General features: G+C 40.1%; 1 pseudogene across 1 annotated transcript in view; it reads left to right on the top strand.

Moving 5' to 3' along the window:
* Positions 1-24230, top strand: part of LOC307100323 (large ribosomal subunit protein eL21-like) — a 31111-nt pseudogene that overhangs the window by 906 nt on the left and 5975 nt on the right. The gene's annotated exons all lie outside the window — the stretch shown is intronic.

A 24230-nucleotide genomic window follows, 5' to 3' on the forward strand; every position in this document is an offset into this window, starting at 1 on the left:
GGAATTCCTCGTATGTTGCTAGGGTCGCCTTCTGGGATTACATCTTCAGAAGTGTACAGGGGGAGGAGTCGGCTGTGCTGATAAATGAATCAGAGAGACAGGAGGAAAGCTGGCAGAGTCTCTGCAGAGAGATGGATGGGGGCTGATCGTGCTCAATGCCACACTCCTCCCTCGCCTCTGCTCCCTCTGACCTGAAGTGGACCCAGTGGGGAAATAGTGCCTGCTTCTCCAGGACTTATTGCTTAGTCATAAATCTCCATCTTAGGGCTGTGTGTGTTTGTGTGTGTGTGTGTGTGTGTGTGTGTGTGTGTGTGTGTGTGTGTGGTGGGGGAGTGGAAGCAGGGGTGCAAAGGGAAGGAGGGAGAGAGAACAAGCAAAAGAAATATGGGAGGAGGGAAGAGAAGGAGACAAAGATCTTTGGTCAAAGTTGAAGGGCTAGCGAAGCCTCTTTAACTCAGGTTTCATAAGCCAAGAAATATTTTAGCACCCTTGTGAGTCAAACCTCTGAAAATCAATAGGGCTTGAGAGTTGCCTATATTGATCTGACAGCCCAAGATGTATTGAAATATTCATGGCTGGATGTATGTGCTCAGAGAATGCGCTGGGGGAGGGAGGTGCAGAGAGAGGGAGAAGGGTAGGTAGATTTCTAAGTAAAAGCCATTCGCATTTTCATTAAAAATAGATTAATTCTATTAGTTGGACTAAAACCTCACACTTAAAAGGAAATGAGCTTGTTTGTCAGACAAAAAAGCCACTGGCAAACCCAGAAAACACACACATTTATTTATTGCTATTTAATAGCAGAAGAGCCAGGGAGAGTTGATAAAATTAGCACGGGATCCCCAGGGGGATGCAAGGGGCTGCTTTGTTTGCAAAGGCAATTTGGACACTGCTGCTTTGATCTTCACTTTGAGCATTTGAACAGGCGTGTTAGTATCACTCATTTCACCAGAGAATTGGGATTCAAGTTTCCCCAACAACCTAAGAAGCAGTACATTAGAAGGGGGTTGTCTGCCTGTAGTCTCCGAGTCTCAATACCCTTGATACTAATTTGATGTGATGCATTTCACCAGATGTGTCTACCTGAACGATATCTGATGCCCAGGAGACTGTGGTCCTGCTTGAGAGTATTAGGCTCGGATGTTTTCCCCTTCGAACACGATTGGAGGAAGGCATCCATAATTTAAAATCTGCATATAGATATGACATATGTTAAAAATATTTGAGAAAATTCATGCAAGGATCTGAACAACAACAACATATGGGAAATCAGTTCCAAATAACAAGGCAGCATTGAAAATAATCTGTTACCTGTAGCTACCTTCCTCTTATATTCCAGTGCAACTGGCAGCGATGGTGCCAAAATCCAACTCTTGAAAAAAGAAAAAGAAAAAATCCAAGCCCGATAGGGATCAGTATGTAGAGCAAGCATTTGGGATCCTGAGGGGAATGTTGTATTATTCTGGATTCCAACAGGGCTCATCATTTCCACATTCTTTTATGTAGAAGGATGATCTAAGGAAAAGCAGCAGGCATGGAATTGGATAGATGGGCATATTCACCTGCCGCAATGCGACTTTGAGAATCTCAACTATTCCGAGCAGCTCGTGCCCGCTTTGCAGGGGGGGGGGGGGGGCGCAGCAAATGCTATAGGCCCTCTTGGCTTTGATGAAATTCAATTTAACACAAACTTTTTAAAATATATTTTTATTGATCTCAGGGAGGATGGGCAAGGGAGAGAGAGAGAGAGAGAGAGAAACATCAATGATGAGAGAGAATCATTGATTGGCTGCCTCCTGCACGCCCCCCAACTGGGGATTGAGCTCACAACCTGGGCATGTGCCCTGACCAGGAATCTAATGATGACCTCCTGGTTCATAGGTCGACGCTCAACCACTGAACCACACTGGTCGGGCTTAACACAAACCTTTGAAGAACATCTACAATATAGCCAGCCCTGGCTGCACAGCCCTTTCCCTCCTCTGATTTCCACAATATTGCTGCCCCATGGCAATACGGTTGCAGAAGGCAATGAGAAAGGCATGCAGAGCTCCCTGAGTCTCAGAGCTCCTGGGAGGGCCTTTTCTGATGGGAGAAATCAAGTCTGCCAGAAAATCAAGGATGGCTCTAATTCTGCTGTTTCTTTCAGGGAACGCAGCACCCATCATTGCTTCATCACCTTCATGCAGTGCTTACAACATGCTTTATAATCTCCTCCTTGTGACTCCTCCCAGGGCATGTCAGCATTTTTATTGTTATTCCCATTTAATAGATGAAGGAAGCAGAGTACAGAGACCCTTTCCCAGGATCTTATGGGAAGAGTTAGGATTAAGTTCACATCCCTAAATCCCTGTGACTATGCTTTCTTTGCTCTCCATGTCCTTGCCTCCCCCCCTCACCCCCAGTACAGAGAACCTGCCACCTAGAGATGTCCTCTTCTCCTAGGGAGATCTAGGGAGATACCACTCTGGTTGTTAGCAGCAGACGGCATTCTCTGGGATCACATTCTCAGAGATGAACTGCCAGGGTGCGACCCTATGCAATCTTCACCCTAGAGCAGTGGTTCTCAACCTTTCTAATGCCGCGACCCTTTAATACAGTTCCTCATGTTGTGGTGACCCCCAACCAAAGTTATTTTCGTTGCTACTTCATAACTGTAATTTTGCTACTGTTATGATTCGTAATGTAAATAGCTGTGTTTTCCGATGGTCTTAGGCAACCCTGCTAGCGGTTCTCAACCTGTGGGTCGCAAAATTACAGTTATGAAGTAGCAATGAAAAGAATGTTATGGTTGGGGGTCACCACAACATGAGGAACTGTATCAAAGGGTCGCGGCATTAGGAAGGTTGAGAACCACTGCCCTAGAGGCTGGTGATCTCACATGTAGATGGCAGCTTCTCTGCTTACCCCACCCCCGACCCCTCTTACAGCTGGATTTAAGACCATTGGCACCTTTGAAAGGATGGAGAGCACTGAATCCAATGAGTGATTTTGCATCTTGTCCATCACCCAACAAAGATTTTGAAGATGAAATGGGAGAGATTGAACAGAACCATTGATTTATCTAAACCTTTATGACAGGCTCCTAACTGTGCTTCTGTCTTCCTTGTTTGCAGGCTGTACTTCTTCCGATTCATCGTTTGTGCTTCCATTCCAGTCATTTGATGGACACATCCCTGAGCAACTTAAAATCCTTCACTGATCTCTACTACATCTAAGTGGGGGTTTTAACTGGGAGTCCATAAATGATGGGTTCCAGGGGTCCCACAACTCTCCCTGAAGTTGAATGTAAAATGTAAATGTGTTGTATGTGTGTGTGTCACTGTACATTTTTTTTCCAGATAAAGGGATCATACACAGTACAACATTCAAGCTCTTTATCAAAGCATTTGGAGTCCTTCATAATCCAGCTTTTCCTTGTCTTATCTTGTGTCAAATTCTCATATTCTTCCTCTTCACTTGCAAGAATAATCCATGAGTCCTACAGGCTGAGGTTCACCCTGCTCCCTCTGCCTGGAATGCCCTTCCCATCCTGTTCCTCCTGGAGGAAACGGTTCACAAGTCGCCCCCTGTGTCGCCCCGTAGTCCCAAGGCACCCTTGCTTCCCACTGTGGCACCACTTGTCACACATGTTGTAATTTCACTTGTTTATTTCACTGCCTTCCCTGAACCATGAGCTCCTATAAAAGGGGGGCTGTGTTTTTTTGTATTTGAATCCTAAGCACTTAACGTATGTCCCTATATAGTAGATCTTCAGCATATGTGATATAAAAAAAAAACCCACCCCAATAACATGATAAGTGACATCCAAAAAAATTCAATTGTGTAAAATGTAGTCTCTCATTAGTCCAAGGTTCATGAGATGACCAGGTGGACTTTGTGACCAGCCTGAAATTCTGGAAGCATTCCAGGAGTCTGCCTATGCAATCCCAATCCTTTCTGTGCAGGCTGCGGTTTGGGGCCAGCCGCCTGATGGTAGTTCTTCACTCTGGCTTAAATATTGATGGAGACCATTCTGGGTCTGAAGAGTGGAGTTTCTAGGACAATGAAAAGGTTTCCAAGAAAATTTCAGTTAGTTAGAATCTATTTCATCATCCACTCTGGGTAGTTTGGGCTGGGAGAACACTGAGGATGTGAGCACCACCCCCTCCTTTCACCTTCAATGTGGGGTTGCTTACTGTTTCTAGCACTGTCTCATCTTCCTCCCATCCCCCATCCAAATCTTAACCTCTTCCCCAAGAAAATCAAACGTGCAGCTCCACTGAGTTGGGCTGAGGATATGAACTAATCACTAATACCATGATAGCTACATTTGTGCATGTAATGACAGTATTCTATTCTGTTTACAGAAAGCCTACAGGATTCATGAAAGCAATTTGATGTAAAGTCTCATTTTCCTAGGCCATATCCCCCATAAAGAGAATATACAAGAAGAACTAAGAGGCTTCTGCTGCCAAGAGACATCCTCTCCAGTCCCCAATTCTGAACATCTCAGGAGCCCTCCATGACCTCAGTGGGATCTCAACCCAATGGAATCCACACTCTGAGTAGCACAGGTCCATAAAGCCAGCCTCGTGCATCATATCTTATTCCCAAGACCTTGAGTCTCCAGCTTATAAAGATTCTTAAAGCAAAGGTGACATAGGTGTGGGGAAATTGTTTGCCTACTTTGTGTACTGTACCAAGAACTTTATGCAATTAGCTTACTTAATCCACACAAAACCTGGTAAGTTAAATATTATTATTTCCATTTCACAAATAGTAAATAACTTGTGGTGTGCTAAGGGTCAGTGGTCAGGATTTGCATGGAGATTGGTCTGATTCCAAAGCCCATGTTTCTCCACTGGGAGGGCATGATGCCAGGCAGCTGGGCCCTGGAGGTAGGCTGTGTGACCCTCTAGCTATGTGACCTTAGCCATATTTCTTACCTGCTTGGTGACTCCACTTTCTGAGTAAACTTGGGGAAATACTAGTCCCTACCTCACGTTATAGGGAGGGTTAAATTAATTAATATATATAAAGAGCTTAGAACACATGTCAGGGCTTAGTAAATGGGAGCCACTATGGTTATCGTAACATATGCCTGATAACTTGGTGCCATATTACCTAAACAAAGTTTGGACAAGTAGTCTGACAAATAAGAGTGAGTTTAGGGGTTGGACTGGGTGACAAGCCAGAATATTGAACCCTATGCTGGCTCCAGAAAGAGACTGTCGTACCTCTATTTTATTGATTGGCATCTTCCTTCCACTTGTGACGCATTTCCTATATTCACTTTTTAAGCTCCATAAAAGCATTTGGATAATAACTTGAAGAGTATTTTTTCCCTACAATAACCTCTAAATCCCTCTCCTCATCAGTATGCTGGTAGGCATTTCTACTTAATATGTATTTTTTCTCCTTTTTCCTCTAGTGTTTCTCACCCACACTCAGACTGATTATTCTGTGTTTTCATTAAGAACATTTTCCATTTGCCAGTCTATAAAACAGCTTCTTAATATAATAGCATCATTTCCTGCAGAGAGGAGAAGTCTTTCCATTTGCAACCAATCATAAGGCCAGATTCAAACAAGAATTAACGTCCAACCCTTTTTCATCAAACATAAATGGGAAGGTCAAAAGCCAATTGTAGAGACAGCCTCCTGCTCACTTCTGCATATAAATTCCAAGGGTGTTTATAATGTCTTGCTGGAAAATTTTTCCCCTGTTTATGTTTTATTCCTCTGATGCCCTAACTTGGTAAAAGTAATTCTAGCAGCTTAATAAATGTCACAAAATTCTTGCAAGAATAACATGAAAGGATGTGTCTGAGAGAGCATGGTGTGATGATTGGTTTTACCTATTAGGGTCTATTATTTTGATATAGAGAGATCTAACTTACTTAATGAACTTTTATTAAGAATTGACAATGAGCATGGCCAGATTGGCTCAGTGGTTGAGCATCGACCTATGAACCAAGAGGTCACAGTTCGATTCCAGGTCAGGGCACACGCCTGAGTTTTGGGCTCCATCCCCAGTAGGGGGCATGTAGAAGGCAGCTGATCAATGATTCTCTCTCATCATTGATGTTTCTATCTCTCTCCCTTCCTCTCTCTGAAATCAATAAAAACATATTTAAAAAAAAAGAATTGACAATGAACCACAGACTAGAATAAAGGATAAGTAAGTCTAGGTCCCCACCTTTGACAAGCTCAAATCCAAGGTTTGGGTAGTAAGTAGATATGCTCAATGTTCCATGGAGAGAGCTGCAGCAGATGTGGAAACTTCAAGTTGTGGGAAACAAAGGAGAGAGCCACCCACCACACCAAGGCACCAGGGAGAGAAGGAAAGCTCTGTGATATTGTGATTAATAATATGAAGTACATATCTGAACTTATCTCATTTTTTTTTTTTGGCTCAGACCTCCCAAAACCCTTGGAATTTCCTGTGATAAGAGCAATAGGAGCATTTTTGCTTGTAGTATTTTGCCTTTTGTTCTTGGTTCTTGAAATAGTTCCAGAGCCATTAAGGTGAAAAGAGTGTCTTGCTATTCATAAGAATCCCCTTTCAACCACACTTGAGTTTATGTTAATGAGGTGAGTTTTGGAAAGCCTCTAAGGATGGGGGTTGGTTGCCAAGGGAACCACAATTAAAGAGTTGGAACTTTCAGCCCCACACAGGGACTTCCAGGCAGGAAAGAGGGGCTGGAGGTTGAATCAATCACCAATGGCCAAAGGTCTAATCAATCATGCCTATGTAATGAGGTCTCCATAAAAACCCAAAAGGGGAGGGGGGGTTCAGAGAGCTTCCAGCTTGGAAAACCAGAAGACATTCACGTGCCAGGAGGGTGGCACACTCCAAACTTTACGGGGACAGAAACTCCTGTGCTGGGGACTCCTTTAGATTTCACCTTACATATCTTCTAATTTGGCTGTTGATTTTGTATCTGTTGTAACAAACCAGTAACCTAGTAAGTAATCTGGTTTCTAGCGTTTTATGAGCCCCTGCAGCAAATTAATTGAACCTGAGGAGGGGTGTGTGGGAAGCTCAGATTTATAGCCTATCACTAAGAAGCACAGGTGACAACTAGCACTTGTGATTGGCATTGGAAGTGAGGGCAGTCTTGTAGAACTGAGTCCTTGCCCTGTGGGATCTGATGCTCGACAGCATCAAAATTGAGTTAAATTTGTGGAATACCCAGTTAGTGTCCACTAAGCACTGGAGAAGTGCTTAGTGGTGTTGGGGAAAAACCACATCAGAGCTTCACAGACGAGGCAGCCTTCCAGGAGCTGATCTTGAAATGGGCAGAAGTTTGCTATGGTAGATGTAGGAATGTTATCGAACCCAAGTTTGTGTGCCCCACACTTCGAAAGGCCAAAACCCAAAACATCAGTTTGGAGTAAAGAGAGATTTATTCACTGAGAGATGCCAACTGAAAAGATGGGAGACCTAATGGTGCCTCAAATCCTGGACTAGGTTAGAGATTTAAAGGGGGCAGGGGAGCAGGAATGCAGAAGTACAGGTGGGACAAGTTTTCATTGGAGGACCTGGAGCTTGGCCATTTATGACAAAGGGGAGTCAACACTGGCTCTTCCTGGACAACAAACGCTTTGCTTCTGAAATGGCACCGGTGTTCAAGTTCTGGTTATATCCGGTCCTTTGGTTCAGGGTGCAGCTGGAGGTCAAAGTTCTCTCCTCTGAGCATACTTCTGCTGCATGACTTGTTGGGGTGTCTGAACAGCATGCCAGTATCTCCTTAAAAGGTATAAGACCATTTTGAACTGGTTCTGTGGTTACAGGAACACTGAGGGAAGCTGTGGTCAAAGAAGCAAATATAAGAATAGAGAAAGTATAATTACACTAAGCAGCATTTTGAATAACCTATATTTAGGTAGACAAGATAATCGAGTTTTCTTTGGAAAGACTATGGATGTTCCAACACTGAGACAGTTCCATAAAGGATCATAATAGAATAGCATTACTCAAGGATAAGTTACATACAGGCCACTTGTAATGGGGAAAAATTTTGCAGAGCTACACTGTTGACTTAAGATATTTTTATTATATTTTGTCTAAATATAAAATTAGGTATAGCTTCTTATAAATATTAACTATAAAGTCATAGTCACAAAATGAATAGAAATAAAATTATATTCACAAAATGAATAGGAATAAAACTCAAAAGGCAATAAAAACTTATTAATTTAAAATAAGAAATAGTGTTGTTGGCTGAAACTAAATTGCTATCCCCAATATGACTGAAGTGCTGAAGGCTATACCTCAGTTACTTTGGAGTTGGATATGTCTATATTCCTATGTTACATGGTGATGAAATTCTCATATCATTTTTCTTTTTAAAATTACTGAAAATTTCACTCATACAGTGTGCCATGATATTATTTCATCTTAACTTTATGAAATGCATAATTCATCTATTAAACCTGAACCTGTTCTTTTTCATTAGCCATCTGTTATAGTGTGTCATTTCCATGATGTCAAATCAAAGTCTTAATTTATTTCCAAAACTTTAAGAACAAAAATCATAGTCTATGAAAGTGTCTTTCAGTTTTAAATTATTATTGGAGGGGGGGGGGAAGTCTTGTGTTTATTAATGGTAAACAATTTAGTGTGACTACAGAGAACCCTGGTGGACAGCTGTCGTGATATTAGGACCTGTCAACCTACCCCCAGCCCAACAGGCTCAAGTGCAAGTTCCCTTTGGGTAGTCCCCCAAAACAACTACAAAAAAGAAAACCGTAAATACAATTTGAGGATCACAGGGCTCCAGGTCTGCATTCAGATGCCCTGAATATTCTGATAGTATATTTATATCATCATCAAAATAAGAAAACAAAATTTAAAATCTCATAAAGAGTTTACTTACTAAGAATATGTGTGTAGGTGCCAGGAATCTGCTGAACCCAGTTTGAGTAAAGCTGGACCAGATGATCTTAAAGATCCTTTCCAACTCTGAAGTTTCCCCATTATTCTAACATCAGGAAACATCAGGAATGATAAACACCAAATGCAGGCAACTAGAGTGAGCTCTTACTAAACCATCATGTTGTCCAAATTTGATTTTTGTGTTCCCCTCCTCCCCTCCATGCCCTTATCTTCCTCATTCCCAGGACTCTCAGAACTCTGTCCTCACAAAAACTTGTTCTTGGAAAAGAGCAGGGCCATGGCCCTTCATGTCTGAGTATGAATTTAATCCATACGGAGTATGACTTTAATTCACTTCTTCCAAAGGTGGTGCTTATACCTCAACCCTGGGTTTTAAGTGGATTTTCCCCCACTTCTTTTATTTTTATGCCCCTATGCAGGAATTTATAAGTCCAGAAGAAAAAGAGGCTGGAAGGCATACCGGAGAGGTGGCAAGCCCTGGGGACACTCAGCCCTGAACATCTGGAGCCTGAATCACATGAGTGATGACAGCGAGAGTCGCACAATTATAAACCGGGCAGATTTGAAAATTGATCCTGAATCAAACAGCCACTAATTTTCCTGGTCCCCACTGGCAATCATCCTTTCAAGCTATTCAGGGTTTTAAAATATGAAAATAATGAACCCTTGGCAACCCTCCCCATCTCCTTTTCTCTTTCCTTTAGAAACCCTTCTGATTGGCTATCAGTATTCAAAGTACATTTTTTAGGCTGTCCCCCTCAGCAAGTTCATGAAAAGCTAGTTTCTTCCCACAAGTGCTGCTAAACTATAACTGCCTGCTGTGTCTCTCACCCCCTTTCTGAATAAGTGGTGTTAGATTTGCCACTTTGGCTAATCCTCAGGAATCTGACCTGTCATTATACAATCTTCTAAAAATATCAGCTTGCACTTCACATTTTCTGTTTGGGTTTCATGTAATTCCTCTTCAGTGTATTTTATTTGAACCTGTTAACCTGTTTGAAGGGGAAAAAAAATTATTAGCTAGCATTGCCTGTCATCTGCTGTGTTTGCTTCTTTCTCACAGGGCCTCAAATGAGAATGCTGGTCTCTGGGTAGTTGAATAAAAGTGAGAATAATGAAACAGAGGAAAGACTTATTGATGCACACATTTCCCTCTGGTCTCTGCTACCACGGCAGAGAACACATCTCTCCTCCGTCTTCTCTTAACTGGGACACTGGAAAGGCTACAGTAATAGAGAGAATCCAGTGCCTAACTATCAAACATCTGCTCAGTGCCAGGCACTGTGCTAATTGTGGGGACTGTGCAAAGGTTGATGAATGCAGAAAGTTAAGAGAGATTCTTGGTGGTGGAATGGAATGGCTGAAAATGGGAGCCTGAAATCATGCTGGGCATCTGAAAACAATAGTCTGCCCAATTTGGCTGTCCACAGTGGGGGATCAAGCGCAACCCTTCAGATTATGGAGTTAATTCTGTGAGATCAGGGTCAAAGCTGGTGGGAGGAGCCTACTATGAGACAAAACAGGATATCTGCATGCAAAAGAATAAAAGTCGTATCTTCATTTTACATCATATGCCAAAATTAACTCAAAACAGATTGAAGACCTAAGTGTGAAACTCAAAACTGAAACTCCTAAAAGAAAACATAGGGGAAAGGATTCATAACATTGGATTGGCAATGATTTCTTGGATATGACATTAAAAGCATAGACAACAAAAGAAAAAAATAGACAAATAGACTATATCAAAATTAAAAACGTTTGTGCATCAAAGGACACCATCAAATAGAGTGTAAAGGTAACCTACAGAATGGGAGAAAATACTTGAAAATTATATATATATATATGATAAATGGTTATTATCCAGAATATATAAATAACTCCTATAACTTGGCAAAAAAATATCAAGTAATCTTATTTTTTTTAAATGGACAAAGGACTTGAACAGACATTTCTTCAAAGAAGATATACAACTAGACAAAAAGCACATGATAAGATGCTCAACATCACTAATCAGTGAAATACATATCAAAACCACAATGAGATACTGCATCTCCCTCGTTAAGATGGCTACTATAAAAATATAAAACAAAACAGAAAATAATCAGTAGAGAATGTGGAGAAATGGAATTCTTGTGCACTGTTGGTGGGAATGTAAAATGGTGCAGCTGCCTGGAGAATGTTATGGTGATTCCTCAAAAAGTTAAACATCGAATTGCCAACTGATTCAGCAATATCCCCAAGGAATTGAAAGCCGGGTCTCGAGGAAATATATGTACACCTATATTAATAGCAGCACTGGTTACAATAGCCAAAAGATGGAAGCAATCCGAGTGTCCAGCAATAGATGAACAGATAAACAAAATGTGGTGTACACAAATAGTGAAATGTTATTCAGCCTTTGAAAAGAAGGAAATTCTAACACACGCTACAACATAGATGAGCCTTGAGGATATTATGCTAAATGAATTAAGCCAATCACAAACAGGCAAATACTGCATGACTTAGAAGGCCAAAGTGTTCTGAAGATGAAAGGGGTGATGGTTGCACAACAATGTGAATGTACTTAATACCACTGACCTGTATACTTAAAAATTATTAAGATGGTAAATTGTATGTTATGTGTCATTTACCACAATTAGAAAATTTTAAGAAGTACAAAAACTATGATGAGTAAGATATAAGCTATGTCCTTGAGAAGCTTATGACAGAGGAGATAGATGAATAAACAGAAAATTCCAATATGATGGAGTAACAAGTTGTTAGGCAGGCATGTCCTGTAACTGGGGGTTAGGCCCCACAACCAAATATCAAAGGCACCAGAACTTCTAGACCCTAAAGAGATCCATGAGAAGATGTCAGTGGCTGGGACCAGACACCACCCATGGATCTTATCAAGAGATATCAAAACAAGAGATAAACAAACAAACAAACAAAACCCTCTAAGACCACTTCCCACTTCCTGTGGAGAGAGGGAAGGAGCAGTGGTCAGCCTCACGAGGAGTGTGGGGTTAGTGGAGTGAAACTCTTCCCTCCCCTTTAGGGCAGAAAGGGGTGCTTGGCCTCCTCCAGGCTGCTGGAGACCCTGAAGAGCATCAGGAGTGTACACTTGCAAGCAAAGGACTCCTGCCTCTGGCATGCCAGCCGGCTGCTTGCTGAGCAGAGGAACCGTGGGTCCCTTCTGGAGCTGCCGAGCTGAACATGGAGAGGGTTGCATGTGGGCTCTCTAAGCTGTAGAGCATTTGGACATGTATGGAGCGCTGCCCACTTCTCACCTTGAGATTTTGAAAGTAGGCGTTCTCTTCTAGTCATCTGAGCCATTGGGGCTTGAAGACAAGGTGATGCCATGTGCCCAAGAAGAACATGAAGCAATGTTTTCCTCCTCTCAGTTCTCACGGGGTCTTGGAGGGGAAGGAAGAGAACCCCGTGGTACCTGTGAATCAGCTTAGAGCAAAGAGACAGAAGCAGGTGGGTGGCGTAGGTTCTATTAGGCCAAACAATCATGCCCAGCCCGAGGAAAGGTGGGCATGCAATGTTAGCAGGGCTGAGAGTCAACATGGGTGCTCCACCAGAGAAGTCCTCAGCAATGAAGGTGGCTGGAGTGAACGTCCCACCAAAAAATGTTGCCGCCCATCTACAAAAAGACCACAGTTTTACCAGAGACCCATCGCAGGAGACAGAAGAAGATCAAAGCAGAGCAAGGCAAGAGGCACATCTCCACCACAGCCACGAGCAGGCTCTTTCAGAGCATTCTGCTCCCTCCACCCTCTTCCCTTACCCCAGACTTTGGAGGAAACACACCTTGATGAGTGTAAAAAGGCATAACCCATTCCCACCCTCAGTCCCCAAGCTACAAAGCCCTCTTAGCTTGGGGACAGGAAGACCTTTGGACCGTATATGAGGCTAAAGTTTTAAATGGGACCAGATTAAGTCTTAATATTATTGTGAGATTTAGATGAAATGCCATTAAAGGGCCCATTCCCAGTGAGAAGGAGCATGAACATTCAATACAGAATAGTTGAGGGCAGGCAGTGGCAAAAAATTAAAATCATTTTCTGTCTCTCCTCAGGAGGAGGATTTAGTTAGTGGACTAGTTAGACTGGGATAAAGCAATTCACAGGAGCTACAATACTCTGAAGAGGGTTCCTCAGGGAGGCAGGGAGGCATGTAGGGGAGGTGATGCCCAGCTTTCTAAGGACCTTGGAGTAAACAGTCAGGCTGTCTGATTGGTCAGTCTAAGTCCTTCTTCTTTCCTGACACCTGGTGCCATGCACTTGGGGTCAGTGCAACGTGAGGACTACACCCCTTGTTCTCTCTTCCTGGGCCTTTACTAGCCCTGGAGAAAGCTGCTCACCCCCACACAATTGACTTCTCCTTAATCTTAAGGGACTCGGCCAGCAGTATTAGCCTCTCTCTCAAATTCTTTCTATTGGCTCTCTGCCATGTCCTGGAAATCAGGGTCACACACAAGCATCATAACCCCTCCACACCCTCTTTTTCAGCTCAGGTAGCCTTTTTAGTTATATTCATAAGTATGCACAACTCCTAACATTAGGAGCATAGAGTGGCCCTCTTAAAGTGTATGTACATCCCTCTATGCTCTTGTGTTACACATACATATAATAAAATATAGCATCAGGTGATAAGTGAATAAATCTCTTGTTGGGGCTGGAGAGGGAGAGTGAGCTCATATTTTCATATTTTAATGAGATCTTGAGGGATAGTAGTAGTAATAAAAAGACTATTAGTATTAGTAGCTCATCTTTATTGAGAGCTTACATGTGCCTGGCTTGGTGCTAAGTACTTTCAATGTATCATCTCTTATTTCTCTGAACAGTTAACTCCCTGATGGAGACACCTAGGCAAATGAGTGCTAATTATTTATACATAACACTCACTGTCCTCTTCTCCAATCTAATGTTAAGTATTTTATTAACCCCTTTTTATTGATGAGGAAATTTAAATTTAGAGTAATTTAATATTGACCAAAGATTATCCAGATAAATTATATGACTTGTCCTTGATCGTAAGGCATTAATGTAAGTATCATAGCACCTTGGCTGAAAGGAGGAAGTCATTTATATCCAAATACTTAAAAATTTTGCCACGTAAACCAGAAATTAACAGTTTTAGTTGAGGAAGACATTTTCACTTATCTGCATAAACAAAAATCCTACAAAGTTTTCTACACTATTCTTTGGGAAAGGCATTTGCAACTATTTGCTTCACTTTTGCAGGAGAAAGCACATGTAATATTAATCTTTTACATTAACTTTATGATAATTCTTAATTTGATATGTACTAAACATTCCACGTTTTCAGAAATGCCCTGACTAGGAAAAAGGTAACAGATAAAAACAAAGCTAACAAATTCCAGTTGAATCATGATGTTCTAAAACTGAACGTATATTGTTCACTAAGATCACTGAAAAGAAAAAGATATTTTATAATCTAGCTGTGTACAGGGAGTATTAGAAAGTTTCACACTATTGCACTTTATTCTTTGAGCATTTCCATATCTCACCATGAAAATTATTGTGCCAATTATATAAAATTTAAATTCAAAATAGCTGACTTTCCTATTTTACAGTGTGTTTTGGAAAATAATGCTAATAATAGTCACAGCTAACAGCTGTTGAATGTTTACTATGAGTTGAGTGTTTTAATTAATTTAATACTCAAAAATTCTCTGAGGTAAGTACTACTTTTATTCCCATTTTACAAATATGAAAGTTAAGGTTTTAAGAGGCTAATGAGCTAAGTAGCAATGGAGACATTTGAACACAGGCAGGTTAGCTCCCAAGTCCAGGTTCTTAAGTACTTCAACATAAAATATGAAGAAAAAAAAAAAAAATATATATATATATATATATATATATATATATATATTCAAGAGGGTTTTTTTTTTACCAGTTCTCAGCTAATTGGAAGACCAAGAAAACATCTCAAATATTAGTTTAAGCCCCTCTCTTTAACTATACCTGAAGGAGTTAAAAATCACTGTGATCAAATATTGCCTCTCTGGGACTGGAAACCACTGAATATGAGTTCCAAAGGTCCTCTGAAAAGTTAAAAAACATTGCACAAATGTTAGTATTACTAATTTTATTGGCTTGAAATACCATTCTTTTTTTAATAGTCCCTGAATATATGATATTGATACTCCAAATTCAGAACTGAGTTTAGATGGTCCAAATATCATTCAGCATGAAGTTGTTTGGGAAGGCCTAACATTATTTCCCCTAATCCTTCCAAAACTAAAATTCTTAGACTCTATGATGTCAGTGAGAGAGATAATGCTAGAGAGGGGAAAAATGATTTTATAATTATTTTCATCAAAAACAATAATTCTCTGCCAAATCATGTACCATTCTAGATTGAGGTCATCATGACTTTTGGTTCTTTCCTCAGATTGAATACATCCTCCAAGAATGAAGACTCACCATTGATGATATGCAAAGGAATGTGACAATTCTCCCAAGACCATTTCTAAAGATGAGTTCCAACAGTAAATGTATTCGGTGTCAGGATCAAGACGGTGTCAGTGCACAGCTGGCCTCTGTGAGTAAGTACATTGAAGTTGGCAGTATTCATCCAAAAGTGTTATCTGCTGGTGTGTTATTGTTGTTGGTTTGTAAAAGAATTCATAGTACTCAACATACATCATATATTTGTCCCCTAGTAGCCCCACTCGATGTCAGTAATTCAGAGTCACCCACCTTCTCACACAGAACTTCTTGCAAATGATCAACAATATGCTATACTCGGAATCAGAGCAGCAGGCTGACCTGGTGAACTCCCATCCTACCCCCACTCCCCAACATCTAATATACTCAGCTACAGAGCTACAGGACGGCTAATGGTGCTTGTGTTAGAAACAGTCAGGACAAAGGTCAGCTGGGGAAGAATGTCCCTCGGACCCCACTTAGCGGGCTCAGTGTTATGCAGAAGGGTGCGGTGATGAGAAAGTAAGAGCACAACTGTTTGAGCCCTGTTATCTGAGCCAATGTAAACACCGAACCACAAATACTTCCCCTTCCTCCTCCAGGATCCAAATGTCAATTGCTTCCAGCTTCAAAGTTCTGAATCTGTACCACACCTCCCTTTGATTCAAGCTTGCTTGAAAAGAGAACAACATGCATGACTCCATCTGTGTGGTAAAACTGAGTCTCCCTAGCTAAGCCATCGGGAGATACTTAGCCGCAAGCCTGCATCCCTACAATACAATGCACCCTGGAAAAAATCCTGGCCACCTAGCAGACGACCACACAGATAACAGGTCAGTCTCTGAGAAGGCCAGGCTCTAGGTGGGCAGGACCCAGGACAGATCAGACCTAGTCTTGGGTCTGACTAGAGACGCTCAAAGGCACACAAAAGATGCCACACTTGCTGAACCTAGGGTCCCTAACATAATGGCGGCACCTTGGAACTGTGACAGAGGGGCAACCAAGAGAACCAGCTTCTCCCTGTTCCTCTTTCCAGCCTCACATTCTTTTGGCCAATAATATTGGACGGTATAATATTTGCTGTCTCTTTTCATTAGTAAACTTATCCCCAGACTTATAGCTTCATAATCTAATGATCCATTATAACTAGTTTGCCTAATATTCACCCCCCTCTGAGGTTTTTTTGTTTTGTTTTTGTGTGTGTGGTGGGGGGGTTGGCATTGTTATAAATATTCTAAAAATTTGGGGTCATTTTCTTAGCCTTTTAAGGACTTTTATATCACCCCCTTTGTTACCAGTCCTGTAAGGCTCCGTCCAGCACTGGAGCTCGCTTTCTGCCTAAGGTGTCCCTTTTCCTACCCTACTCCAGTAAATACAGCTCTGTTTCCTGACTCAGGTGGGGAGGGCGCCCCTGAGACTCTTTAGGTGGATTCAGGTTGGGATAGTTCTTCCTGGGTTTCCTTTAGTTGTTGTTGCTGTTTTTAACAGCTTGTTGAAATGGCAGTGATGGAGGATGAGGAAAGGAGCAGAAGGTGGAAGGGAAGGCTGAGCCCTTTGAATTAACAATGTTGGACTGACTCTTGATTCTTCCTGGTGGCACCTTTGTAGTTGAGGCTACAGTTTTCACCTTGTCCATCTCTTCCCCATCTCATCTCCAATCCCATCCTTCCTTTCACTACTCTAACCCTCATTTCCATAACAGGCCTTCTTTTATTTTGGTTCCAGCTCCCAGGCCATATTTTCATGATACATAATTCCTCTTGGGTTCATAGGTTGGAATTTGACCTCTGGATTCAGAGGGCTCTGGTTTCTGGCAAGTCAGAGAAATACTTCTGGTGAGAGTAAGTTAGTGAGAACTAATGGTGTTAGAGCTGAACATTCCAAGAATCCCTGCCCATCTGCAGGTTAACTATTGGCAGACTCAGTTTTTCTCATTTTCAGAGTGAGCTGTGTGCCACTAGGAACATGGTCTCCATTTCCTCATTTGTAAGTGGAATTAATCAGAGCCCCTTCAAGAGCTGGTCTGGAGTAAGAGTAGTATGATGGATATAATATTTTGAAACTTGTTTACTTATCTTCAATGTAATTTGTGTTTTTCTTCCTGTGGGTCATCCTGCATGCCACTACTTTGCCTAAACATTCTTTAGTTTGCTCCCAACTCAGAACCAACCCTTGTACTGACTTTATTCACCTTTCAGAAGCCTTCTCCCTGCCCCCCGCCAACCAGACTAAGTATTTTTCTCCTCCCATCAGACTATCTCTTTTTAGATACCTATACTTTATTTAGATTTTTCCTAATTTTTTACTTAATGTTCTTTTTCTGTCCCAAGATCCCATCCAAGACACCACATTATATTTGGTTGCCATGTCTCCTTAGGGTCCTCTGGACTAAGACAGTTTCTCAGACATCTCTTGCAGTTCATGACCTTGACAGTTTTGAAGATACTAGTTAGCTATTTTATAAACCATTCTTTATTCTGGGTGTGCCTGATGTTTTCATCGTGGCTAGAATGGGGTGATAGGTTTAGGGGAGGAGTTCTCACATCTTCTCAAGGCTACATAGTATCAACCTGACTTATCACTAATGACATTGACCCTGATCAGCTGGCACGGCAGTCTTTGTCAGAGTTATCCATTGTAAAGTTATTTCCCCCTTTCTGTACTGTACTCTATAGAAGGAAGTCACCATGTCAGCCCACACTTCAGGAGTGAGGATTGTGCCTCACCTCCTTGAGAAGCAGGTTTCTATGTAAATTATTTAGGAATCTTTTGCACAGAATTGTCTCTTCTTCCCCATTTACCAGTTTATTCAACCATTTATATCAGTATGGACTCATTTATCTTATACTTTAGGTTTTAATCTAACACCATATCCTTTATTTTCTTGCTCAAATTGTTTCAGTTTTAGACAAAGAGAGTTCTATCAGGTTGGCTTCTGTTTTCCTTTGACATATCCCCACCCACGTGTGCCTGTGTGCGTGTGTACATGTATATTTCATTATTTTCTGGCTCCAGGCTCCATGGTTATCTAATACATTCTCTCCCTCAGTCCTACAGTTAACTATTTCTCCAAAGATCTCTGTTCTTCTTGTTGGAGAAGATATTAGACACCATGATCTGTATGCGCTAAATGTGCTCATTGCTGATGAATACATATGTGTGTGCCAACCCATGTCTATACATATATCTTTAAATATTTCTATATGTATTCATCTGTATCTATATTAACTGAAACATGAGTTTGTACTCCTGTCTCCAACTCTAAGTCAGTACCACATGGATCATTCCAGTCTTTTCTTCTTCCTTGCTTATCTGTAACCTCCCACTTCAACAGTGAGAACCTGGCTCACGTCATTTTCTGTTCATTTGCTTAAGTGTTCAATTCCAGAACACATGTGTAGTGGTTTCAGAATTGTTAACTCAAACCCCTGTGGGAAATAACTTTACCAAACACAGTACAGTACTTATGTGCAGTTCTTTATGGCTTTAGTCTTACAGTCTACACTATAAGACTAAAATTACTTAGACTAAAATGCAGTCTGACTCTTTTTTTTATGGCCTGCATTCCATCCAGGAGTCCTCTGACCTCCTAAGTAATTTTTTAAGTTTTGCATACATTAAGGTTCATTGTTTGTACTTTAAAGTTCTATGGGTTTTAACCAATGTTGAGTGTTATATATTCATCATTACAATATCACATAGGATCATTTTACTGTCCTAAAGAATCCCCCATGCTTCACCTTCAATTCCCTCCCTTCCCCAAGTCAATTTATTATTTTAAAGAGCTATCTTCCCTCTTAAACAGGAAATGCTTCAATGTAATAGAATAGGAACACCCATGGTTTTCCAGACTTCCATAAGTGGGGCACTGGTGATCATAACGAGATGAAGATATTTGGGGGGACTGCCACTAATGAGGAAATGGAGGTATTTAAAGGTGAAGTTGCAGAGAAACTACAGATGATTCAGTTTAACTAGATCATAGATTCCATGGTAATGCAGAACTTCTAGATTTTGGGATTGCTATACTCTTCTTGCCAGCAATGTTTTTACATTTAAGAGAGCAGGAGTCCTGGGCCACCAATAGATAGCATAATTTTTCAGGGTCCTAGGGATAGTTACTTCAAGATCACTAATGGAGAGTGAACCCAAAGAAAAAGAGTGAGAGGAGAAAATATCCACTCATTTGAAATAAGCCTAAAGTATAAATTCCAAAGAAAACAAAATATAGGTGTAAAAGCCAACAAGCTATATCTATATATATAAAAAGCCAACAACCAGAACACCGTAACAACCGGAACAACCAGTCACTATGATGCCCACTGCAGCCAGTAAACCTGCTGGATAGAGGGGTGGGGCCAGCCGGCCTACCTCCTGCAGCCCCTCCCCCCAGCCAGCTCCACCCCCAATCAGCCCCCCCACTCTGATCAGGGGCAGGGCCAGCTGGCCAACCGCCCATGGCCCCTCCCCCAGACTGCTGGCCCCTGATTGGCCCCACTACTCCATTTGGGGGTGTGGCTGGCCGACCCGCCACCTATAGCCCCTCCCTACAGCCAACCCCAACCCCGATCAGTCCTCACCATCCTGATTGGCCCATGGCCCCTCCCCCCAGCCAACTCCACCCCCAATCAGCCCCACCCCACCCATCAGGGGTTGAGTGGGCTGGCCAACCTCCCACAGTCCCCCCCCCCCCGACCCCATTTGGGGGCGAGCTGGCCAGCCAACCTCCTGCCATCTCCTCTTCCTGACAGGCCTGGCCCCGATCCTCCAATTGGGTCCAGTCCAGCCGGACCCCACCCATGCAGCAATTCGTGCACTGGGCCTCTAGCATATTTATAAAAGGCTAATATACTGTGTCCAACCATCTGACTGGTAGCTATGACACACAATGACCACCAGGGGGCAGATGCTCAACATAGGAGCTGCTGAGCTGTGGTGACTTGGCAGTGGCGGTTCTCAGGTGATGCATCCTGGAACCAAAGAGGAGGGAGCCCGATTCTGGGTTGTGTCATCCAAGAACCACCCTCTCATAATCCAGAAACCCTCAGGGAATGTCAGAGAGCTGGTTTTGGCCCAATCCCCACCGGCTAGGCCAAGGGATCCCACTTGCTGGAGGGACCCCGCTGACTCCGAAGATGCTCTTTGAGCCGTGGTGCTGCCCCAGGTGTGGCAGCTGGGGAGGGACCACAGGAGGTTGGCTCCAGGGCATGTCCAGCCTGTCTCACTCAGTCCTACCCATCCAGCCACCTTCTAATTAATTTCCTTTTAATGTGCACGAATCCATGCACTGGGGCACTAGTTAGACTATAAATTGACTACAGATAGAAATAAAATAGCAATACAATCTGAAATAGATACCAAAATAAGTATGTTGAGGTTGTTCAAAGAGATAAATGAAAAAATAATATCAATAAATAAGAGTAAAATTATCAAATATAAAGAGAACAAGTGGATATTTTTAAATTAAAATTATTAAGTTAAAAATATAGTTGTTGGCCTAATAAATGTAGTAACAGGATAATCTCTTGACTGGACATAATTAAAAAGAGAATTATTGAACTTGAAGGAAGTACTAAAATGTTTTCTCTAAAATACACATAGAGAAATAGAGACACTTTAAGAAAGAGCTGTTGAAAGATTGATAAAATATTGAGAATACTTTAATTCCATTAAATATGAGTTCTGTACAGAGAAAATTAAAGTAAAGATAGAGAAAATATATTTTTTAAATTGTTGAGAATGTTCCAGCAATGAAGAAAGATATCAGTCCCTGGATTTGTAAGTATCCACCAATAATAAAGAAAAGAAAATCAGTGAAACTGGGGAGGTCCCCCAAAATAAAAATATTCTAAGAATATGTTAAATGTGAACTTTTAAAGCTTAGAAAAAAAATATAGGTAAATGTCTTTCTGACCTTGTGGTAAGGTAGAATTTCCGAAAAAATACCATAAAAGCACCAACTTTAAAGAAAAGTTTAATAGAGTCAACTACATTAAGATTGTTAAAACTCCTATTCAAAATAATGCTTTAAAAAGTGAAACATCAAACTCCAAACTGGTAGAATATACTCATATAACTAACAAAATAGTTTAATTCAGAATATATTTTAAATTTTCTACAAGTCAATAAGTAACAAACAACTAATTGAGGGGGAGGGGGTATTTTAAATTCAACAGAAAAGGAAATTATATGACCAATATGAAAGTGAAGAAATGCCCAGCCCCACTAGTAATAAAGGAAATTCAAATCACAACAAAATGAGATGCCATTTTTTTTGCTGCTTTGATTTACAAAGATTAAATTATTTTTATTATATTGAGTTTTGAGAAGAGTACATGTTAATGGTGTCCCCAGGTATAATTATTCAGAGTGTAAATTGATAGTTATTTTAAAAATCAATTTAACATTGTTATATAAAATTGAATATTCTTATACTCCACAACTCAGCAATTCCATTTCTAGATATATAGCCAAGAAAAACTTTAGCACACATGTCTCAAAAGGTATGTACAAAAATATCACAGCAACACTATTCATCATATCAAAAATTGGAAACACTCTAGATGTCCATCAACAGGGAAAAGTTAAATTGTGTAAATGCATACGATCAAGTATTTCATAACAGAGAATATGAAAGAACTACAGCTATATGCAATGACCTGGATGAATCTCAAACTATTGTGTGAAAAATAAGTCCCAGAGAACTATATATAATAACTTCTACATAATCACTATATATAATAACCTTTTTATAAATTTCAAAAATAAAAGAGAAACATAAAAGAGGGACATGTTCAAAACTTAAGGAAAAAGAAGTCATGAAGAAAAATTATCTGGACATATTAGGTATAAAAAATATAATGGAAAAAGCTTGAATGGCAACATGGTATCATTTTAAGAAGATCATATTAAAGAATTCTCCCAGAAAACATTAAGAATTATTAAGAAAACAAAATCATATAAAATGTGTTTAGAAATGCCCGAAGAAGAGAAAAAGAAGTTGAGAGAAAATAAATGACTGTGAGTGTTCCATATTTCAAAAAAATATAACCTTAACATTAGAAAGAAGTGTGGACTAAATATAAAAACACCTCATACTAAGGACCCACATCTTAAATTATAAAATTGAAAAGCATCAAAACCATAGAGAGATTCCCAAAAGCTTCCAGAACAAAGAAGCAGATTACCTACAGAAGAACAAGACTCAGTTTGACAGCAGACTTTTTTTTTTAATTCTTTATTATTGAAAGTATTACATATGTCCCCTTCCCCCCCCCCCCCCCCCCCCCGCATTGACCTCTTCTAGCCCGCCCCAGCCCTCCAGCCCAGGCCTTCACCCCTATTGTCTGTGTCCATTGGTTATGCTTATATGCAAACAAGTTCTTTGGTTGATCTTTCACCCCCTCCCCTGCCTTCCCTCTGATGCTTCTATGTCTCTGGATCTATTTTTGTTTATCAATTTATGTTGCTCATTATATTCCACAAATGAGTGAGATCATGTGATACTTCTTAACAGGAGGCAGATGGCAATGGAGAAATATTTTCAAAATGATAAAAGGAATTATTTTTAAGCCTAGAAGTTTATATCTACAGAAACCATCATTTAAATTTAAGCATGTAATAAAGATATTTTTATGCGCGAAAAAGGGTTTGCTACAAATATATTTCTGTAAACACTCTTAGAAAAAGTATTTCAGAAGAAAATAAATAAATTCAAGAGGATAAAATAACATAAATGAAAATTTACTGAAATAGATTTACCATACATTCGTTACAGTCCAAAATTAAAATTCTAGATAATGCCAACAAAATGAAGAGGGAGATAGTAAAAGAAAGACAGAAAAAATTATATAAACAAGTCTATATATGAGCACAAATGCAGAAATTCTAGAGAAAATATTAGCTAATTAAATGCAAGAGTATGCATCCCAATACCAGAGTTTATCCTAAGAAGTAAGGATTATTTAACATTAGAAAAATCTATCCTTGTAATTTACCACATTAAAAATAGATGCAGAGAAAGTACTTTATAAAATTAAATTAAAAGTTATGATTTTTTAAAATGTTATTTAGAGAACTGAGAATAAAAGGAAACTTCCTTAACTTGATAAAGATTTTATTCCCAAACCCTAAAGCAAACATCAAACTCAATGGAGAATCTTAGGATTATATTCCCTTCAGGATCAGGAATAAAATATAGAACTACAAATGAAAAAGAAAAAGATGGCAAAACCAATAAACAAACGGTTGTAGGTGATACACTTAAAGTGCAAGAGAAGTAAGCTCCTTATGTCTTATGGGAGAGTTCATTAAATTGGCCATTTGCAAAATAAATATACAATGTCAGCAATATTCTGTTTGAAACTATAATGAATTAAGATTCTGTTCATGATAATAACAGCAACAAAATAAGTATACTAAGAAAATTGCTTGAAAATATAATGAATTCTGATTCCATTCATGATAGTAATAGCAACAAAACGAGATTCCTAGACATAAGTATATTAAGAAAATTGCAAAATGCATAAGAAAACTTAACTGACTAAAAAATAGTTGAAATAAAATCATGTTTCTGAATGGGAAAATGGGATTTTTCAAATTGTCAGTTTTCCATTATTTAATCTATGAATTTTAATGGTGTTCTAATTAAATCCTAAGGGGAATGTTTTTGGGAACTTTAGTAAATCATTTAAAAAGTTTATCTGAAAAAGGAAATAGATGATAAGAGGCAATAAACCTTCTTATAAAAAGAAAAATAAGGGTGGAATTACATTAGTAAATATTTATACACATTTATAATTCTACAATAGTAAAAAATGTCCTCTCAATAGATAAACAGATAAATTAAACAAAATAGAAAGTCTAGAACAGATAATCATATATGTAAATTATATGATAATGGTA

Source organism: Cnephaeus nilssonii (assembly GCF_951640355.1).
Source record: "Cnephaeus nilssonii genome assembly, chromosome: 5".
Classification (NCBI taxonomy): Eukaryota; Metazoa; Chordata; class Mammalia; order Chiroptera; family Vespertilionidae; genus Cnephaeus; species Cnephaeus nilssonii.